This window comes from Zalophus californianus, chromosome X, assembly GCF_009762305.2.
Source record: "Zalophus californianus isolate mZalCal1 chromosome X, mZalCal1.pri.v2, whole genome shotgun sequence".
Taxonomy (NCBI): domain Eukaryota; kingdom Metazoa; phylum Chordata; class Mammalia; order Carnivora; family Otariidae; genus Zalophus; species Zalophus californianus.
In genome coordinates this window covers 60094963-60111696 of record NC_045612.1, presented here as the reverse complement: position 1 = coordinate 60111696, position 16734 = coordinate 60094963, and the positions used below count along the sequence as shown (strand labels likewise).

At 37.6% G+C, this 16734-nt stretch overlaps 1 protein-coding gene across 2 annotated transcripts in view; it reads right to left on the bottom strand.

Annotated features, from left to right (window-relative positions):
• RPS6KA6 (ribosomal protein S6 kinase A6) overlaps window positions 1-16734 on the bottom strand; it is a 191753-nt gene that overhangs the window by 6514 nt on the left and 168505 nt on the right. The gene's annotated exons all lie outside the window — the stretch shown is intronic.

Below are 16734 nucleotides of genomic sequence, written 5' to 3'. Positions count from 1 at the left end.
CCCATGGGGTGGAAGAAGATATTTGCAAATGACATGTCTGGTAAAGGCTAATATCCAAAATATAAAAAGCACTTATAAAACTCAACAGCCAAGAAACAATCCAACTAAAACAAAGGGCAAAAGATACCAATAGACATTTTTTCCAAAGAAGACATCCACATGACAACAACACACATGAAAAGATGCTCAACATCACTGATCATCAGGGAAATACAAATAAAAACTACAATGAGATATCACCTCACACCAGTCAGAATGGTTAAATCACAACACAAGAAACAACAGGTATTAGTGAGGATGTGGAGAAAGGGTAATTCTCTTACACTATTGAGAATGTAATATAATATTAAGTCTGGAATTGTGATGCCTAGAGTCTTGCTTTTTTTTTTTTTTGCTTTTCTTTATCAAGTTTGCTTTGGCTATTCAGGGTCTTTTGTGGTTCCACACAAATTTTAGGATTGTTTGTTCTAACTCTGTGAAAAAGGCTGGTGGTATTTTGATAGGGAATATGTTGAATGTGTAGATTGCTTTGAGTAGTATGGACATTTTAATGATATTTGTTCTTTTAATACACGAGCAAGGAATGTTTTCCATTTCTTTGTGTCATCTTCAATTTCTTTAATCAGTGTTTCATAGTTTTCAGAGTACAGGTCTTTCACTTCTTTGGTTAGGTTTATTCCCAGGTATCTTACGGCTTTTGGTGCAGCTGTAAATGGAATCAATTCCTTGATTTCTACTTCTGTTGCTTCATTACTTGTGTATAGAAATGCAACAGCTTTCTGTCTATTGATTTTTGTACCCTGTGACTATACTGAATTTGTTCTAGCAATTTTTTGGTGGAGTCTTTTGGGTTTTCTATATAGAGTACCATGTCATCTGCATGTAGTAAAATCTGATTTCTTCCTAGCTAATTTGGATGCCTTTTCTTTCTTTGTGTTGTCTGCTTGCTGTGGCTAGGAGTTCCAGTAGTATATTAAATAAAAGTGGTGAGAGTGGCATCCCTGTCTTGTTCATAACCATAGAGGAAAAGCGTTCAGTTTTTCCCCATTGAGGATGATATTATCTGTGGGGCTTTTTTTATATATGGCCTTTATGATGTTGGGGTATGTTTCCTCTAACCCTACTTTGTTGAGGGTTTTAATCATGAATGGATGTTTTACTTTGTCAAATGTTTTTTTCTGCATCTGCTAAAAGGATCATATGGCTCTTATCCTTTCTTTTATTACTGGGGTATCTCATGTTGATTGATTTGTGAATATTGAACCACATTTGCAACCCAGGAAAAAAATCCCATTTGATCATGAGTAGAACTATTGGATTTGATTTGGTAGTATTTTGTTTAGAATTTTTGCATACATTTTCATCAGGAATATTGGCCTATAGTTCTCTTTCTTGGTGGAGTGTTTATTTGGTTTTGGTATCAGGGTAATTCTGCCGTCGTAGAATGCATTTGTAAGTTTTCATTCCATTTCTCATTTTTGGAATAGTTTGAGAAGAAAAGGTATTATCTCTTTAAATTTTTGGTAGAATTCACGTGTGAATTCCCCTTGTCCTGAAATTTTATTGGGAGATTTTTGATTACTGACTGAATTTCTTTGCTGGTTATCAGTCTCTTTAAGGTTTCTATTTCTTCCTGTTTCAGTTTTGGTAGTTTATATGTTTCCAGGAATTTATCCATTTCTTCCAGGTTGTCCAATTTTTTGGCATACAATTTTTCATACTATTCTCTTAAATTGCTGTATTTCTGTGGTGTTGGTTATTATTACTCCTCTCTTATTTGTGATTTTATTCATTTGGATCCTTTCTTTTTTCTTTTTGATAAGTCTGGCTAAGGTTTTTTTTTTTTAATTTCATTAATTTTTTCAAACAACCAACTCCTGGTTTCATTAATCTGTTCTTTTTTTTTTTTAGTTTCTATATGATTTATTTCTGCTCTAATTTTTATTATTTCCCATCTTCTTCTGGCTTAACACGTTTTTGTTGTTCTTTTTCTAACTCCTTTAGGTGTAAGGTTAGGATGTTTATTTTGGATTTTTCTTACTTTTTGATATAGGCCTGTATTGCTCTATACTTCCTGCTTATGACCACTTTTGCTGCATCCCACAGGCTTTCAACTGTTGTGTTTTCATTTTCATTTGTTTCTATTTATTTATTTTTATTTTTTCTTTGATTTCCTGGTTCACCCATTCATTGATTAGTAGCATGTTATTTAACCTCCATGTGTTTGTGGTCTTTCCATATTTTTTCTGTGGTTGACTCCAAGTTTATCACTCTAGTCTGAAAATATGCATGGTATGATCTAAATCTTTTTGTATTTTTTGAGGCCTGACTTGTGACCCAATATGTAATATATTCTGGAAAATGTCCCATGCAGAGTTGAAGAGAATGTGTACTCTGCTGCTTTAAGATAAAATGTTTTCAATATACCTGTTAAGTCCTTTAGGTCCAGTGTGTCATTCAAAACCATTGTTTCAATGTTGATTTTCTGCTTAGATGATATGTCCATTGCTTTAAGTGGAGTGTTAAAGTCCCCTACTATTATTGTATTATTATCAATATGTTCCTTTATATTTGTTACCAAGTGTTTTATATATTTGAATGTTCCCAAGTTGGGGGCAAAAATATTTACAATTGTTAGATCTTCTTATTAGACAGTCTCTTTTATATTGATATAGTGCCTTTCTTCATCTCTTGTTACGGTCTTTGGTTTAAATTCTGGTTGGTCTGATATAAGTATTGCTACTCCAGCTTTCTTTTTTTTTTAATTTTTAAGATTTTATTTTATTTTTTTAAAGATTTTATTTATTTATTTGAGAGAGAAAGAATGAGAGACAGAGAGCATGAGAGGTAGGAGGGTCAGAGGGAGAAGCAGACTCCCCGCCGAGCAGGGAGCCCGATGCGGGACTCAATCCCGGGACTCCAGGATCATGACCTGAGCTGAAGGCAGTCGCTCAACCAACTGAGCCACCCAGGCGCCCTCCAGCTTTCTTTTGATGTCCATTTGCAATGATAAATGTTTCTCTATCCCCCCACTTTCAATCTGCAGCTGACTTTCAGTCTAAATGAGTCTTGTAGGCAGCATGTCGATTGGTCTTTTTTTTTCTTTTAATCCATTCTTATACCCCATGTCTTTTGGTTGGAGCATTTAATCCATTTACACTCAGAGTAATTATTGATAGATATGTGTTTAGTGCCATTTTATCGCTTGTTTTGTCATTGTTTCTGGAGATTTTCTCTGTTTCTGTCTAGTCTTTTTCACTTTTGGTCTTTCCCTTCCACTCAAAAGTCCCCTTTAATATCTCTTGCAGGGTTGGCTTAATAGTCATGAACTCCTTTCATTTTTGTTTGAGAAACTTTATCTCTCCTTCTATTCTGAATGATAGTCTTGCCGAATAGAGTATTCTTGCCTTCAGATTTCTACCATTTAGCATGTTGAATATGTCTTGCTTGCCAACTTTATGTTGAGAGAGCTGCACCTAACCTGCAGTGTCTTCCTTTGTAAGTTAGGGACTTCCATCTTCTGCCTGTAGGATTTTTTCTTTGTTGCTATATTTTGCATATTTAACCATGATATGTGTTGATGTTGGCCTGTTTTGTTGAATTTGATGGGATTTCTCTGTGTCTCCTAGATTTAGATATCTATTTCTTTACCCAGATTAGTGAAGTTTTCAGCTATTATTAATGAAATAAATTTTCTGTCCCCTTTTCTCTCTGTTCTTCTTCTGGGACTACTACAATATGAGTGTTATTATGTTTGATGGAGTCACTGCGTTCCCTAAGTCTATTCTCATGTTCCACAATTCTTTGTTCTCTCTTTTGTTCAGCTTCATTATTTTCTATTACATTATCTTCTGTATCACTTTTTGTTCCTCTGCCTCTTCCTTCCTTGTGTTCATTGCATCCAGTCTGTTTCAAATATTTATTGCATTTTCCATTTCTGTTTTTTTTATCTCTTTCATCTCTGTGGTAAGTGTCTCCCTGAAGTCTTACATTCTTTTCTCAAACCCAGCAAGTATCCCTATGATTGTTGATTTAAATTCTCCATTAGGGGTGCCCGGGTGGCTCAGTCATTAAGCATCTGCCTTCGGCTCAGGTCATGATCCCAGGGACCTGGGATCGAGTCCCACATCAGGCTCCCTGCTCTGCGGGAAGCCTGCTTCTCCCTCTGCCACTCCCCCTGCTTGTGTTCCTGCTTTCGCTATGTCTCTCTCTGTCAAATAAATAAATAAAATCCTTAAAAAAATAAAATAAAAATAAATTCTTCATTAGGCATATTACTTATATCTGTTTCACTTAGATATCTGGCTGTGAGCTTATCTTGTTTCATTTGAGATGAATTCCTCTGTCTTGGCATTTTGTCTAAGTCTCTGTCTTCTCTGTGTTAGAAGAGCCTGTTTTGTGTCCTGCTCCTGAGAGTAGCTTTATACAGAAGAGGTCATATAGTGTCCGGGGTCTGGTGTTTCAGGGAATGTCTCTTTTATGCATTTCAGGCACTAGGCTGCTGTGTTCTGGGTGCTTTATCCTTCAGGCCAGTCATCTGAAGAGTCTCTCCTTGTGTGCAGTGGGCAGTGTTTGCTCCTTGGGCAGAGTTGAACATTACTTAATACAAGCATTTATAGAAGAAATTTTACTCTAATATCTTCTTTTACTGAATCCCACAGGTTTTGGAATATTGTGTTTTCTTTCTCTTTTGTTTGAAGAAATAATATATTTGATGTTTTATTTCTTCACTCGTCCACTGCTTGTACAATAGTGTGTTAATATTTACATTGTAGATTTTCTAGCTTGGTTTTATTGTTGATCTTTAGTCTTGTACCATTGTGGTTGGAATACACTTGGTATGATTTCAGTCATCTTAAATTTATAATATTTGTATTTTTTTTAAAGATTTTATTTATTTATTTGAGAGAGAGAGAATGAGAGATAGAGAGCACGAGAGGGAAGAGGGTCAGAAGGAGAAGCAGACTCCCTGCTGAGCAGGGAGCCCGATGTGGGACTCAATCCGGGGACTCCAGGATCATGACCTGAGCCGAAGGCAGTCACTTAACCAACTGAGCCACCCAGGCGCCCAAAATTTGTAATATTTGTTATGTCTCTTTTTATGTGATTTAACCAGGGTATTCTTCTGTACTTGAAGAAAATGTGTATTCTACTTTTCTTAGATGTAATGTTTTATATATATCTTTTGGAACCATGTATTATTAACCATGTGTCAAGTAAAAAATGTTCTTGTTGAAAAAAAATAACTGAGGGTACTCATTTAAAACAAAGTATATCAGAGTGGAAATGGGTTGGGGGATGGGTGAAATAGGTGAAGGGGATTAAAAGTACACTTATCATGATGAGCACTGAGTAATGATGTATAGCATTGTTGAAGCACTATATTGTACACCTGAAACTAAGATAACACTGTATGTTAACTATCCTGGACTTAAAACAAACAAAAAAACTTAATAAAAAAAGGAGAGGGGGAGGAGCAAGATGGCGGAGGTGTAGGCAACCTAAATTTCGTCTGGTCCCAGGAATTCAGCTGGATAGGGATCAAACCATTACGAACACCTATGAACTCAACGGGAGATCGAAGAAAAGAATAGCAGCAACTCTCTGAACAGAAAAGCGACCACTTTCTGGAAGGTAGGACATGCGGAGAAGTGAATCTGAGGTGCTATTCGGGAAGATAACCCGCGGGGGTAGGGAGCCTCCTCAGCCAGCTACTGGCCAGTGATAGTGCAGTGGAGCACAAATTCAGGACTTTTAGAAGTCTGCTCTGCTGAGGGACATCGCTCCAGTGGCTAAGCAGGGGGTAGAACCCTTGATGGGACCGTGTGGTCTAAGGACACTTGGGGCCACAGAAAAACCGGGGGTGTCTGAGTGCAGAAGACCTCCCATGTAACAGAGCAGGGAAGCTGGCTGCAGAGACAGAGCCGAGGTGTGGGCTCTTAGCTCAGGGTTGCCATAAACCCTGATCCATAGCACAGTTGGACCACTGATCTTCCAGCAGGGACCCAACAAGCTGCAGATCCGGGGAGACTCCCATTCCTCCACTGGGAGGAGGAGCGTGGGAGCGCACCACAGGAATCTGCTGGATTTGGAGACCAAATGGGGTCTTATGCCAGAGATAGAAATGCTCGGTCACAGGCTGGGTGAGCACAGAGTGCGGCCGGAGACCAGGGAGATGGGAGTGACTGACTGCTTTTCTCTGGGGGCTGAGGAGTGGGGCCCTGAGTTCTCGGCTCCTATGGGGCAGAGATTGGGCGGCTGCCATTTTCACTCTCATCCTCCAAAGCTGTATGGAAAGCTTGGAGGGAACAAAAGCTATGGAGAGCAAACCCAAGCAGATTACTTGGCTGGGCCCCCAGCAAGGACGGGGCAATTTTACCTCCACAAAGACATTTGAGAACCACTGCAACAGGCCCCTCCCCCAGAAGATCAGCAAGAACAGCCAGCCAAGACTAAGTTTATGGATCAATGAGAATGACAGAACGCCAGCACTAGGGGAACACCAGGGGAATACAGCACATAGAATTCATGGCTTTTTTCCCCCTGATTCTTTAGTCTTTCAAAGTTAACTTATTTTCTTTTTCTTTTTTTGAATTTTTCTTTTTCCCTTTTTCAACCATCTTATCAAACCCTTTTTAAGAAATCTTTTTTATTTTTTTTTTAGAGTCATATTCTATCCTTTGTTAGTAGTTAACCTTATTTTTGGTATATATATAAGTTGTTCTGTCTTTAAAATTATGGGGTACAGTTGATTCTAACAGACAAAAATATACCTTAAATCTCAAGTGTATGGCTTTGTTCTAGTCTCCTGCCAGATCACATTCTCTCTCCTTTTTCTTTTAATTTCTCTTCTTTCTTTTTTCAACCAACTTCTTATCAATTCCTTTTGTAAAATCTTTTATAATTTTCAACTTTACAGTCATATTCCATCCCTTCATCGTATTTACCCTTATTTTTGTACATATAAGAGCTTTTCTTTCTTTAAAATTTTGGGAGGCAGTTTCTTCTAAAAGACCAAAATATGCCGAAAATCTAGCATGTGGCACTGATCTATTCACCAGCCTGATCATATTTTTTTTAAATCATTTATTGAGTAATAACTATGTGCATTATCTGGTTCCATTCTTGCATTTGCCCTCTGAGGTGGACAATAACATCACCATTCTACTTTGGAGGAATCTCATACTTAGAGTTGCTCTGAGTCCCCTGCCCAGGACCACATGGCTAATAAGGGGTCCAGCCACTCTGTCTGACTCCACAGCTCTTACTCACTAAATGATAGTGCTTACTGAGCTAATATGGTTATTGGGGGGCAGGAAGAAATATTGAGGTGATTATGTTGGACTAAATCCCCTGCCACACACTGGACCTGGTCATACAGCACACGGATTTGAGAGCCCCAGGCCTCTCTGGAAACTCCCACCCAACCACCTGATTGTCCACAGCTCCCTTCCCAGAGTTCTAGGTTACTGGACTCTACCTTCTGCCATGCCCGGGGGCCCCACTGGAGCCACTTCCCTCTACATCACTCCAACCTCGCCGGGGCTGGGAGTCCTCGGAGAAGGGGAGAGAGCCAGCCAACTTCCCAACAGGCAGAATAGCTGAGCCTTTGAAAGACTGGTCACAAAGGGCACAGTGGGGAATTGGAAAGCAGGCTGGGCTGGGCGCTGATTTCTAGGTCTGGTACTGCCACTCCCTAGCTGGTTGTCCATGGCTAGACCACTCAGTCACTCCAACACCTGATGCACTCAGGCTGCAGTACTGCTGGAATGCAAGGTTCTGCCACATGGATGCTAACTGGAAGTCTTAGAAACACACTGGGCAGTTCCCACAGATGGTTCTTCTCTTCACTGACCCCTGTCACACCAGCCTGATCATATTTGATCATATTCTTTTTTTAAATCTTTTTCTTTATCTTTTTTTTTTTCTTTTTTCTTTCTTTCCCTTTCTTTTCCCAGTTTCAGGCCTCTTCTGATTTGTTTAGGGTATATTTTTCTGGGGTCATTGTTACCCTGTTAGCATTTTGTTCTCTCATTCATCTATACTCCTCTGGACAAAATGACAAGACAGAAAAAAATCACCTCAAAGAAAAGAACAAGTGACAGTACCGACTGCCAGGGACCTAATCAATAGAGACATTAGTAAGATGTAGGAAATAGAGTACAGAATGACGATTATAAAGATACTAGCTGGGCTTGAAAAAAGGATAGAAGATATTAGAGAAACCCTTTCTGTAGAAATAAAAGAACTAAAATCTAACCAAGTCGGAATCAAAAGGCTATTAATGAGGTGCAATAAAAAAAGGAGGCTCTAACTCCTAGGATAAATGAGGCAGAAGAGAGAATTAAAGAGAGAGAAGACCAAATGATGGAAAATAAAGAAGCTGAAAAAAAGAGAGATAAACAACTACTGGATCACAAGGGCAGAATTCCAGAGATAAGTGATACTATAAGACGAAACAATATTAGAATAATTGGGATCCCAGAAGAAGAAGAAACAGAGAGGGGGGCAAAAGGTATATTGGAGCAAATCATAGCAGAGAACTTCCCTAATTTGGGGAAGGAAACAGGCATCAAAATCCAGGAGGCACAGAGAACCCCCCCCAAAAATCAATAAAAATAGGTCAACAAACCGACATCTAATAGTAAAACTTACGACTCTCAGAGACAAAGAGAACATGCTGAAAGCAGCTCAGGACAAGAGATCTGTAACCTACAATGGTAGAAACATTAGACTGGCAACAGACTTATCCACAGAGACCTGGCAGGCCAGAAAGGACTGGCAGGTTATATTCAGATGACTAAATGAAAAAGATATGCAGCCAAGAATACTATATCCAGCTAGGCTGTCATTGAAATAGAAGGAGAGATAAAAAGGTTCCAGGACAAACAAAAACTAAAGGAATTTGCAAACACGAAACCAGCCCTATAAGAAATATTGAAAGGGATCCTCTAAGCAAAGAGAGAGCTTAAAAGTAACACAGACCAGAAAGGAACACAGAAAATATAAATTAACAGTCACCTTACAGGCAATACAATGGCACTAAATTCATATTTTCAATAGTTACCCTGAATGTAAATGGGCTCAATGCCCCAATCAAAAGACACTGGGTATCAGATTGGATAAAAAAAGAAGACCCATCAATATGCTGTCTGCAAGAGACTCACTTTAGACCCAGAGACAACTCCAGATTGAACGTGAGGGGGTGGAAAACTATTTACCATGCTAATGGACACCAAAAGAAAGCTGGGGTGGCAATCCTTATAACAGACAAATTAGATTTTAAATCAAAGAGTATAATAAGAGATGAGGAAGGACACTACATCCTACTTAAAGGGTCTATCCAACAAGAAGATCTAATAATTGTAAATATCTATGCCCCTAACATGGGAGCAGCCAATTATATAAGCCAATTAATAACAAAAGCAAAGAAACACATCGATAGCAATACAATAATAGTTGGGGACATTAACATCCCCCTCACTGAAATGGACAGACCATCTAAGCAAAAGATCAACAAAAAAATAAAGACTTTCAATGACACACTGGGCCAAATGGACTTAGACATATTCAGAACATTCCATCCCAAAGCAACAGAATACACATTCTTCTCTAGTGCCCATGGAACATTCTCCAGAATAGATCACATCCTAGGTTACAAATCAGGTCTCAACTGGTACCAAAAGACTGGGATCATTCCCTGCATATTTTCAGTCCACAATGCTTTGAAACTAGAACTCAATCACAAGAGGAAAGTTGGAAAGAACTCAAATACATGGAGGCTAAAGAGCATCCTACTGAAGAATGAATGGGTCCACCAGGAAATTAAAGAATTAAAAAAATTCATGGAAACCAATGAAAATGAAAACACAACTGTTCAAAACCTTTGGGATGCAGCAAAGGCAGTCCTAAGAGGAAGGTATATAGCAATACAAGCCTTTCTCAAGAAACAGGAAAGGTCTCAAATACACAGCCTAACCCTACACCTAAAGGAGCTGGAGAAAGAAAGCAAATAATGCCTAAACCCAGCAGAAGAGAAAAAATAAAGATCAGAGCAGAAATCAATGAAATAGAAACCAAAAGACCAGTAGAACCGATCGACAAAACTAGGAGCTGGGTCTTAGAAACAATTAATAAGATTGATAAACCCCTGGCCAGACTTATCAAAAAGAAAAGAGAAATGACCCAAATCAACAAAATCATGAAAGAAAGAGGAGATATCACAGCCAACACCAAAGAAATATAAACAATTATAAGAACATATTATGAACAACTATATGCCAACAAATTTGATAATCTGGAAGAAATGGATGTATTCTTAGAGATGTATAAACTACCAAAACTGAACCAGGAAGAAAAAGAAAACCTGAACAGACCTACAAGCACTAAGGAAATTGAAGCAGTCATCAAAAATCTCCCAACAAAGAAGAGCCCAGGGCCAGCTGGCTTCCCAAGGGAATTCTACCAAACATTTAAAGAAGAATTAATACCTTTTCTTCTGAAACTGTTCCAAAAAATAGAAATGGAAGGAAATCATCCAAACTCGTTTTATGAGGCCACCATTACCTTGATCCCAAAACCAGATGAAGACCCTATCAAAAAGGAAAATTACAGACCACTATGCCTGATGAACATGGATGCAAAAATTCTCACCAAAATACTGGCCAATAGGATCCAACAGTACATTAAAAGGATTATTCACCACGACCAAGTGGGATTTATTCCTGGGCTGCAAGGTTGGTTCAACATCCACAAATCAATCAATGTGATACAATACATTAACAAAAGAAAGAACAAGAAACATATGATCCTCTCAATAGATGCAGAAGAAACATAAGACAAAGTACCACATCATTTCTTGATCAAAACTCTTCAGAGTACAGGGATAGAGGGTATATACCTCAATATCTTAAAAGCCATCTATGAAAAACCCGCAGCGAATATCATTCTCAATGGGGAAAAACTGAGAGCCTTTCCCCTAAGGTCAGGAACACGGTAGGGATGTCTATTATCACCCCTGCTATTCAACATATTACTAGAAGTCCTAGCCTCAGCAATCAGACAACAAAAAGAAATCAAAGGCATCCAAATCGGCAAAGAAGAAGTCAAACTCTCACTCTTGGCAGATGATATGATACTATATGTGGAAAACCCAAAAGACTCCATCCCAAAACTGCTAGAACTCATACAGGAATTCAGTACATTGGCAGAATATAAAATCAATGCACAGAAATCAGTGGCATTCCTATACACCAACAACAAGACAGAAGAAAGAGAAATTAAGGAGTCGATCCCATTTACAATTGCACCCAAAACCGTAAGATACCTAGGAATAAATCTAAGCAAAGAGGCAAAGGATCTGTACTCAGAAAACTATAAAATACTCATGAAAGATATTGAGGAAGACACAAGGAAATGCAAAAAACCTTCTATGCTCATAGATTGGAAGAACAAATATTGTGAAGACGTCAATGCTACCTAGAGCAATCTACACATTTAATGCAATCCTTATCAAAATACCATCCACTTTTTTCAAAGAAATGGAACAAATAATCCTAAAAGTTTTATAGAACCAGAAAAGACCCCGAATAGCCAGAGGCATGTTGAAAAAGAAAAGCAAAGCTGGCGGCATCACAATTCCGGACTTCAAGCTCTATTAGAAAGCTGTAATCATCAAGATAGTATGCTACTGGCACAAAAACAGACACATAGATCAATGGAACAGATTAGAGAGCCCAGAAATGGACTCTCAACTCTATGGTCAACTAATCTTCGACAAAGCAGGAAAGAATGTCCAATGGAAAAAAGTGTCTTCAACAAATGGTGCTGGGAAAACTGGACAGCCACATGCAGAAGAATGAAACTGGACCATTTCCTTACACCACACACAAAAATAGACTCAAAATGAATGAAAGACCCAAATGTGAGAAAGGAGTCCATCAAAATCCTAAAGAACACAGGCAGCAACCTCTTCGACCTCAGCCGCAGCAACTTCTTCCTAGAAACATCGTCAAAGGCAAGGGAAGCAAGGGCCAAAATGAACTATTGGAACTTCATCAAGATAAAAAAGCTTTTGCACAGCACAGGAAACAGTCCACAAAACCAAAAGACAACCGACAGAATGGGAGAAGATATTTGCAAATGGAATATCAGATAGAGGGCTAGTATCCAAAATCTATAAAGAACTTATCAAACTCAACACCCATAGAACAAATAATCCAATCAAGAAATGGGCAGAAGACATGGACAGACATTTTTCCAAAGAAGACATCCAAATGGCCCACAGACACATGAAAAAGTGCTCAACATCGCTCGGCATCAGGGAAATCCAAATCAAAACCTCAATGAGATACCACCTCACACCAGTCAGAATGGCTAAAATTAATGTCAGGAAATGACAGATGTTGGCCAGGATGCAGAGAAAGGGGAACCCTCCTACACTGTTGGTGGGAATTTAAGCTGGTGCAGCCACTCTGAAAAACAGTATGGAGCTTCCTCAAAAAGTTGAAAATAGAGCTACCCTATGACCCAGCAATTGCATTACTGGTTATTTACTCCCAAGATTCAAATGTAGTGATCCAAAGGGGTACGTGCACCCCGATGTTTATAGCAGCAATGTCCACAATAGCCAAACTATGGAAAGAGCCAAGATGTCCATCGACAGATGAATGGATAAAGAAGATGTGGTATATATATACAATGGAACATTATGCAGCCATCAAAAGGAATGAAATCTTGCCATTTGCAATGACGTGGATGGAATTGGAGGGTATTATGCTGTGTGAAATAAGTCAATCAGAGAAAGATATGTATCATATGATCTCACTTATATGAGGAATTCTTAATCTCAGGAAACAAACTGAGGGTTGCTGGAGTGGTGGGGTGTGGGAGTCATGGGGTGGCTGGGTGATAGACAATGGGGAGGGTATGTGCTATGGTGAGCGCTGTGAATTGTGTAAGACTGTTGAATCACAGACCTATACCTCTGAAAAAAATAATACATTATATGATAAAAAAGAAGATAGTAGGAAGGGAAAAATGAAGGGGGGAACGCAGAGTGGCAGATGAACCATGAGAGACTATAGACTCTGAGAAACTGAGGGTTGTAGAGGGGAGGGGGTGGAGGGATGGGTTAGCCTGGTAATGGGTATTAAAGAGGGCACGTACTGAATGGAGCACTGGGTGTTATATAGCGAACAATGAATCATGGAACACTACATCAAAAAGGAATGATGTAATGTATGGTGATTAACATAACATAATAAAAAAATAAAGAAACATACTTAGCAAAAAAAAAGAAAACAAATTAAAATAAAAGCTATGGTACTAGAAGTTTTAAAAGAATTTCATTAAAATGTTTTAAGCGTTATACTCTTCTGTAATATAGATTATGTAAACGTTAAGTTTTGGTATACTTAAATTTCATATTACATAATAGAATTGGGTGAACAAGAACACCTTTGCTGTTATGATTAAAGGTTTATAGATCTCTCTCTTTCATTCAACTCACATAAGGCAAACTAATAAAGCCTTTCTTTCTCCAGAAAGTCTTCTCTATCTTATAGTAGAATGAAAAGAATACTGGACTGAAAATCAACTCCAGCTCTGCCATTCATTGGTGTATGAGCATGGAGAAGATAAATTCTACACACCTTGGTTTATCTAACTACACAATGATGGACCAGGTCCCTTTCAGCTCCAGAAATCTATGACTTATAAATATGTAAACAAAGACTCTTCTATTAAAAGAACATTCAAGCCAAAATGAAAAATAACTATTTATGTAAAACCTGGCCACTTTTTGCAAATTTACAGTCTTTCACAATAGGACAGTATCTATCTTTATATACAGACAGAAAAATCTTAGTGTGCAATTTAACAATGGAGGGTATATCTGAAGAAAAGATTAGTTTATGAAAAAGTATTCAAATAAGTATTATGCTAAGTGTGTTAGAAAATGTAAAAATGAGTATGACATTTAAACACTGAGGAAGAATAAAAATGCACACAAATACATGACAAAGGAGAATGTATTAAGTGCTCTAATAAAGTGCATACAACATAGTAATGGGAAGACAGTAGAGGAAAAGTAGAAGTCGCTTTTTTTACAGGAGACGAGGGAAGAAGTCATAAATAATTGTTCCATAAGAACTTCTACTGGTCAACTCTTTGTTGGTTAAAAGTCTATGTACTTGAAAAAAGTAACACTTTGTTTACTTAAAATACTATAAAATTTAGATAGAACAGTCTTCTAATTAATCAGGTATTATTGTGTTTATATGGAGTGACACCATGAGATTTTCATTACTCTTGCCTCTTCTACTTTTGCTTAGTTTACAAGATACTTCTTGTTTTCCCTGTTTTACAAAAGGGACGTAGTAAAATGCCAATGTTTTTGAAGCCTGCAGTTTGGAGGTGAGGAGTTAGCTGAAACTGTTGTAGCAATAAAACACATAAAACTACCACCTCTCACCCCTACCACACTTTAACTGAATGAACAAAGTTTATGAACTCTGCATGGACAGGAGGCAAACAGAATCATCTTCTATATGCTTCTGGTGTTGGCATTCACCAATAGCAAGAAGAACATTTAAAAATTGTAATGAACTGCAATTAAGTAAAGCAACTGTCAAGCGATGATAGTAAGCCAAACCACGAGAGACTTTTAACTCCAGGAAAACAAAACAAAACAAAACAAAACAAAACAAAACTAAGTGTTGTGGAAAGGTAGGTGGGTGGAGGGTTGGGGTAACTGGGTGATGGACATTAAGGAGGGCACATGATGTGATGAGCACTGGGTGTTATACGCAGCTAATGGATCATTGAACACTATGCCAAAAACTAGTGATGTACTATATGTTAAAAGAAAAGAGATGATAGCAAATGCCACAATTCTCACAACTAAGGGGTGCTCGTTTAAGGAGTTATGGGCAACTGAAGAATAGTTTACCTTTATCACTAATTTAAAACAAACAAAAAATCAAACTGTTAAAATGTACAGGAGATAGTTTTTTTTTTTTTTAGAAGGTTCATATAGTTCCTTTGCTCAGCATTTGCCACCATTTTCAGAAAAATTTCAAAGACAGAACTAAAGTCACTTGATCCATAAGAAGGGAATACATGAAAGACCTTGTGAAATATTTCAACAATATCCCCCAATATCTTTTCCTATGTTAATTACTCCAGAATATCACACTAAAAGAGGAGGTGAGAATAAAACCAAACTTAAATATGTATTATTATTTATTTATTTATTTATTTTTTTAGCAGGGGGAGCAGCAGAGGGAGAAGCAGGCTCAATCCCAGGACTCTGGAAGTATGACCTAAGCCAAAGGCAGATGCTTAATCGACTGAGCCACCCACGTGCCCTGTATTATTATTTCTTAAGCACTAGACAGACTCAAACATAAAACACATGGAACATGGAAAACTGAAATCTAAGCATAATTGTCATATGAATCTCTATTTCAGCATTACATTCACTGTTGCTAGTTATTTTTTTAAAAGAAATGCAAGAGGATCATGTGTATAGATTTAAACATTGGACTTACTCCTTGGGAAAATGCATTTTCTAAAAAACAAACTGGCTGACTAGAACATACAAGTATTTATTGAATAATATTAGTAGTTTCAATCACTTTACATGGAGAAATACAAGAAATTATAAATAAACCAAACTGCAAAGAAATGGAATTTTGGAGAATTTAATCCCCAAATTTTAGATGAGAAAACTGAGGCAGCTAGTTAGTAGTTAACAAACTAATAATACTCCTGGCTTCCAATCGTGTGTTTTTTCTACTATACCACACGGTACACTTGTGTCATAGCTAAGATCCAAACATAATTCCTTATGTGTTTTTCTAATGTTTAAAAGGCAGTTACAATCAAATCCCTGATTTATTTACTCTATAATAATTAGGATATGAGATTTACTCCACAATATACTCTACAGATAAGCTAGTATTCTTGAGACAGTTATGTTTTATAATTAGCAGATATTACATATAAGCAATTCCTTTTGTCTTAAATTGTTTTCTACTTCAAATTGCAGCTTAAAGCTTCAGGACCCTATAAGCCACATACTGACAGCCTTTGGATTTTTGTTTTAAAACTCAAAATTTTGGGGCACCTGGGTAGCTCAGTCGTTAAGCGTCTGCCTTCGGCTCAGGTCATGATCCCAGGGTCCTGGGATCGAGTCCCACATCGGGCTCCCTGCTCAGCGGGAAGCCTGCTTCTCCCTCTCCCACTCCCCCTGCTTGTGTTCCTGCTCTCGCTGTGTCTCTCTGTCAAATAAATAAATAAAATCTTAAAAAAAATTAAAACTCAAAATTTTTAAATTATATACGTTAAAAGAGTTCATAGTCAAGGTTTGATTAATTTTTTCCCTAAATTAAATCAGGCCGGTTACACTGAAACTGTACTGCCTACTATGGCAGCCATTAGCCATATGTGGCTATTAAGCCTTTTAAAATATGGGTAGTCCAACTTGTGGTGAGCATAGTATAATGTATAAACTAGTTGAATCACTATGCTGTATACCTGAAACTAATGTAACATTGTGTGTCAACTACAAATAAAAAATGAAAAAAAATTTTTTGAAAAATGTGGGTAGTCCAAATTTATATGGGCTCTAAGTATAAACTACACACCAGGTCCTTAAGACTTAGTATAAAAAAAAGAATGTAAAATATCTTATTAATTTTTATACTGTTTAGATATTGAAATGATATATTG